This window comes from Battus philenor, unplaced genomic scaffold, assembly GCF_028537555.1.
Source record: "Battus philenor isolate CCGP_79_NKW_IND1 unplaced genomic scaffold, ilBatPhil1.0.hap1 SCAF_79, whole genome shotgun sequence".
Lineage (NCBI taxonomy): Eukaryota > Metazoa > Arthropoda > Insecta > Lepidoptera > Papilionidae > Battus > Battus philenor.
In genome coordinates this window covers 15,001-21,344 of record NW_027181747.1, presented here as the reverse complement: position 1 = coordinate 21,344, position 6,344 = coordinate 15,001, and the positions used below count along the sequence as shown (strand labels likewise).

Below are 6,344 nucleotides of genomic sequence, written 5' to 3'. Positions count from 1 at the left end.
GGACATTTGGTTCATGCACTCGGCCGAGCGGCCGGTGGTGCGAAGCTACCATCCGCGGGATTATGCCTGAACGCCTCTAAGGCCGAAGCCAGCCTAGCCGAATCCGGCAAGGATATGCTCACTGTGGAGCTCCGAGAGTCGGGAGGCTCTAAACAATGTGACTTTACTAGTCGCGCCGCACTTGTGCGGCGAGACGTCGAGGCCCATTTCGATCCCATCGGTGAGATCGGTGCTATCGGTTTTAACACGTGCACCACGGCACCAAGGGTTCAACACTAACCTCAGTTCGATGTCGGAGCTCGGAATAGTCTGTAGACGACTTACGTTCCTGGCGGGGTGTTGTGCTCGGTAGAGCAGCGTCGTGCTGCGATCTGTTGAGACTCAGCCCTACGCCAGGTGATTCGTCCGCGGACGATGACCGTTGTTGTGTAAGTAGTTGTAATATTAATTACTTACATACAAGTATTCGACTTTTTCTCGATACAAGAAAAAGTTCTTATATGTAATATATATATATATATATATATATATATAAAAGTATTATATATATTTTACGTGTGATCGATACACGAACTCTCTTAGGTATCTGGGACTTGGCGGTTTTAGTGAAATAAATCGATACACGAACTCTCTTAAGTATCTGGGGACTTTGCGGTTTTAGTGAAATAAATCGATACGCGAACTCTCGGCAGTATCGCGTCGAACGTCTGGGACTTGGCGATTTTAATGAAATCGATACGCGAACTCTCGGCAGTATCGCGTCGAACGTCTGGGTCTTGGCGATTTTAATGAAATCTATACGCGAACTCTCGGCAGTATCGCATCGAACGTCTGGGACTTGGCGATTTTTATGAAATGATGACCTTTTTTTTTTTTTTTTTTTTTCGTCGTCACTCGACGCGCGTTGTCGATTTGAAGAAAAACAACTGCTGCCGTCCGAGCTAATGGATATTTAGTGGCTGTGTTTTTTAAGGTAGTTAGGCCGACCGACCTTTCGATATGCGCGGTCGTCGCCGTATTTGTCTCAAGCCGGGGTGAGAAACCGTTATATAATTTGCAAAGGAGCTTTCAAAGATTCTCGATCGAGTCGATTTATTTTTCTTAAATCTTTATTATACAAACGCAACCCGCTTTACGGACGCGACTCTTATATTAATTATTATGATGATGACTATGTATCTCACTCTTATTTACATATATCTCAATCGATGCGCCGCACGCATAAATATCATGACGAGCTCGGTAACGGCGATCGATAACAATAGTCGCGAGGCGCGGCACGTCCGTAACGAAACACACAATCAATCAATACAATAATTTTAATACTGGATATAAATAATTTGACCGCGAATGGACCGACGACGATGCGTTTAAACGTTCCACTGCTTGTGCCCAACGTGATGATGATGATGACGATGATGACGATGATGACGATGATGACGATGATGACGATGACGATATTGAAGATAGTAAAGTTTTAGCATCGACATTAATCGTAATTTTAACACACGGAATCAGGACGATATCACGTTAGAAAATCGATACACGAACGGGACCGGACTCTGTCGTTTTCCGAAATCGATACGCGAACGCCCGAGTGACTATCCGCACCCCGAGGCCGGGCCGCACGATCTTTATTACGGACCGCTACCGTCTCGACGACGACGACGACGACGACGACGACGACGACGACGACGACGACGACACCTTTCTTTGTCTCAGTCGACATCGCGTATGAAAGAGTGCGATCGTCATCAGCACGAAATTTATGCATCGATACGCGAACGGGACCGGACTCTGTCGTTTTCAGAAATCGATACGCGAACGCATCGGCGGCTGGCTACGCGCAATCCGCGATCGGGTCGAACGATGATGATGATGATGATGATGATGATGATGATGATGATGATGATGATGATGACGACGACGATGACATCGAGATCAGGGTCAGATATAGATATGTAGATCGGTGGTATGCAATCGATACGCGAACGCTCTATAGCGCTACGCGGAGACGCATACAGTCGTTCCCGCATATACATGGGACTGGCGCGAGACGCGCCGGTCGGCCGAATCGAGTTCTCTCCGATGCTCTTCTGTTTTGTTTTGTTTGTTGGTGGTTGTGGAGTGTGGAGTGTGTTTTTTTGGTTGGTGGGGTGTGTGTGTGTGTGGTGGTGGTGTTAGTTTGTTTGCGGAGATTGCGTTTTTTTTAGATTTAGTTTTTTTTTTTTTTTTTATAAAAAAAAAAAAAAATTTAAAAATTATTCTTAGAAAACGCGCGCGAATCGAACAAAACTAATAACACCGATACACAAACAACGCGCGCCACCAACGAGAACGCCCGAAACTGAAACTTCTATAACCGACAAACGCACGAACGACACAGCGGCGGCGGAGGAGGGAAGAAAAAGGGGATCATCTCCCCACAACAACACACCGTAAACTGTGTCGGACGACGTCTCCGTTATGTAAGAGCGGAAGGCGTAAGAGAACGTCTCGTTTAATTAACGCGAACGGCGTTGGGCTCCCGAGTCGACTTCGGGGCGGCCCTTAACGCATCGCATCAACGAGCTCGTCGCGCGCTAGTCGCGCGACGGTCGATCATGATATATAAATCAAGGATTTCGGATCTCTCTAAAACCGGGCTGGAAATCGGTCATTGTTCGTTTTGCGAAACGATATTTTATAAAAGTGAAGATTTGTATGTGTCTCGTCAAAGAACGTTCCGATGAATCGGACGCGATGCCGCGTCCAAAGTAAATCTGGACGAACGCGAGGCGAGTGTTGAGATATACATTTTCCTCCGTGAACAGATAGAAAAACGAATTCATTTTGTTGTTGCGGTGTGGTGTTGTGTGTGTATTGTAATAAATACGCACGCACGCACGCACGCACGCAAAAAGCTACCTAGGCACCGGCGCGTCACGGCGTTTCGAACGTCCGACGCGTCGCTTGTCACACGTCTATCATATCATCATCACCCTCATATCTCTCGTATGTGCGGTGTTGGTGTGTGTTAGCTCTACTAGCTAGCTCCCTGGTTGATCCTGCCAGTAGTTATATGCTTGTCTCAAAGATTAAGCCATGCATGTCTCAGTGCAAGCCGTATTAAGGCGATACCGCGAATGGCTCAATATATCAGTTTTGGTTCCTTAGATCTTACCTCGGTTACTTGGATAACTGTGGTAATTCTAGAGCTAATACATGCAATCAGAACTCTGACCAGTGATGGGATGAGTGCTTTTATTAGATCAAAACCAATCGACGGAGGGCCTCGCGTCCGAAGTCGTTAATTTTGATGAATCTGGATAACTTTTGCCGATCGCATGGTCCAGCACCGGCGACGCATCTTTCAAATGTCTGCCTTATCAACTTTCGATGGTAGTTTCTGCGACTACCATGGTTGTCACGGGTAACGGGGAATCAGGGTTCGATTCCGGAGAGGGAGCCTGAGAAACGGCTACCACATCCAAGGAAGGCAGCAGGCGCGCAAATTACCCACTCCCGGCACGGGGAGGTAGTGACGAAAAATAACGATACGGGACTCTTACGAGGCCTCGTAATCGGAATGAGTACACTTTAAATATTTTAACGAGGAACAATTGGAGGGCAAGTCTGGTGCCAGCAGCCGCGGTAACTCCAGCTCCAATAGCGTATACTAAAATTGTTGCGGTTAAAAAGCTCGTAGTTGCATTTGTGCGCCGCGCTGTCGGTGCACCGCATCCGCGGTGATACTGACACGTCTGCGGAGCATATCGTCGGTGAGCCGTCGGTAAAACGGCGGTTCAATATCAAAATCCTATCGCGGTGCTCTTCGGTGAGTGTCGAGATGGGCCGACAATTTTACTTTGAACAAATTAGAGTGCTCAAAGCGGGCTCAAAATGCTGCTTGAATATTTCGTGCATGGAATAATAGAATATGATCTCGGTTCTATTTTGTTGGTTTTCAGAACTCCGAGGTAATGATTAATAGGGATAACTGGGGGCATTCGTATTGCGACGTTAGAGGTGAAATTCTTGGATCGTCGCAAGACGAACATCAGCGAAAGCATTTGCCAAAGGTGTTTTCATCAATCAAGAACGAAAGTTAGAGGTTCGAAGGCGATTAGATACCGCCCTAGTTCTAACCGTAAATATGTCATCTAGCGATCCGCCGACGTTACTACGATGGCTCGGCGGGCAGCTTCCGGGAAACCAAAGATTTTGGACTCCGGGGGGAGTATGGTTGCAAAGCTGAAACTTAAAGGAATTGACGGAAGGGCACCACCAGGAGTGGAGCCTGCGGCTTAATTTGACTCAACACGGGAAATCTCACCAGGCCCGGACACCGGAAGGATTGACAGATTAACAGCTCTTTCTTGATTCGGTGGGTGGTGGTGCATGGCCGTTCTTAGTTGGTGGAGCGATTTGTCTGGTTAATTCCGGTAACGAACGAGACTCTAGCCTGCTAAATAGGCGTCGTCATTTAGGTGTGCGCCGCTCCGGTGGCGCAACTCACTGGCGACGTATTAAAATTCTTCTTAGAGGGACCGGCGGCTTCGAGCCGCACGAGATTGAGCAATAACAGGTCTGTGATGCCCTTAGATGTCCTGGGCCGCACGCGCGCTACACTGAAGGAATCAGCATGTTCTCCCTGGCCTAGAGGCCCGGGCAACCCGTTGAAACTCCTTCGTGCTGGGGATTGGGGTTTGCAATTATCCCCCATAAACGAGGAATTCCTAGTAAGCGCGAGTCATAAGCTCGCGTTGATTACGTCCCTGCCCTTTGTACACACCGCCCGTCGCTACTACCGATTGAATGATTTAGTGAGGTCTTCGGACCGACACGCGGTGGCTTCACGGCCGTCGGCGTTGCTGGGAAGTTGACCAAACTTGATCATTTAGAGGAAGTAAAAGTCGTAACAAGGTTTCCGTAGGGGAACCTGCGGAAGGATCATTAACGTGTGTGTATGTGTGCGAGACGCGTGATATGTTCACGAACGTTGTTGCGCCGCTGTTGCTGTTGCTGTTGTTGCTGTTGCGACGACGACGACGACGACGACGACGACGACTTCGTACATACCGTGTTTACACATATATATATGTAATACATCCATAATGATATATATATACGACATATATACATATATATGTACGTACGCGCGCGCGCTGCTGTTCGTATCTAATGCGGACGAGCGCGCGCGCGTGTGCGTGCGTGTGTGTGTGCGTGTTTGTATATATGTATAAAAAATAAAATGTGAAATAATTGTCTCTAGCGTCTATTACGCCTAACGGCGCAGCGGCGACGGCGCCGTGGCGGTGGCCGGTGGCGGTGGTGGCATTCGTCGAAAGTGCTACCGCCGCCGCTGCCTCCGCCGCCGTCGAAGCGGCCGGGTGGCGGAAAAACGCCGAGAGACGAGCGCCGACCGGGGCATACCAAACGGAGCGTTCGAAGCGGTGAAAATCCCCACTGCCTAGCTCAGGCCCTTTATTGTCGGTTGGCGCTATACAAAACGAAATTTAAGCGGTTAGAAAGATGACAATGTCGTGCGTCACGCCAGCTCGTTGGGGGGTGCGCGGGTCGTCGTCGTTCATCATTCTAAAGGATTCGCGTCGGGGCGTTAAGCTTTTTCGGTGCCGTTTCTTTATGAACGCCTCGGCGCACATGAATTCGACCAACTTTCGACGTTAATACATAAAAACGGACAATCAAGTGGCCGACGGCGAGAGCCGTAGGCCGCTACCGTAAGTAATAACAACATTAAGAAAAAACCATTACCCTGGACGGTGGATCACTTGGCTCGCGGGTCGATGAAGAACGCAGTTAACTGCGCGTCATAGTGTGAACTGCAGGACACATTTGAACATCGACATTTCGAACGCACATTGCGGTCCGTGGAGAAATATCCAGGACCACTCCTGTCTGAGGGCCGGCTGTTAAAATATAAAAACCACACTGTTCGGTGTAGAACGCGCGCTACGTGCGCTCGCGCCGGTCGATGCGCGCGGCGGTGACGCGCGACGCGGCGGCGGCGGGTTGGTGGGGGGTGATGAACGAGCTCGCGGACGGTGCGATGGGACGATCTCTAATAAGAGTCTCTCGTCCGCGCCGCCGCGGCTCTCACTCTCTCTCTCTCTCACTATCCGCCGTCGCTGTCGTCGCGCTGCCGCTGCCGCACTACCGCGCGCGGGCGAGCGGGCGCGCGCTCTTTCGAACAATTGACGGTTTCCGTTGAACGTTCTTCGCGACGGACGACGGACGGCGGGGTGCTGCACCCCTCACGTCCGCGTACGCGCGGAGCGCGTTTACGGTCCGTTTAAATATATCGAATTGTATTGAATATGAAACGAGTGTGAAAAGATTAC

General features: G+C 49.6%; 2 non-coding genes across 2 annotated transcripts; both read left to right on the top strand.

Moving 5' to 3' along the window:
• The first annotated feature begins 3,034 nt into the window (after positions 1–3,034).
• LOC137931454 (small subunit ribosomal RNA) lies at positions 3,035–4,938 on the top strand. The gene has a single exon (XR_011109044.1). It is a non-coding gene; the product is annotated as a small subunit ribosomal RNA (ribosomal RNA).
• Positions 4,939–5,754: 816 nt separating this feature from the next.
• Positions 5,755–5,911, top strand: LOC137931452 (5.8S ribosomal RNA). Its single transcript, XR_011109042.1, has one exon. It is a non-coding gene; the product is annotated as a 5.8S ribosomal RNA (ribosomal RNA).
• Positions 5,912–6,344: the final 433 nt, after the last annotated feature.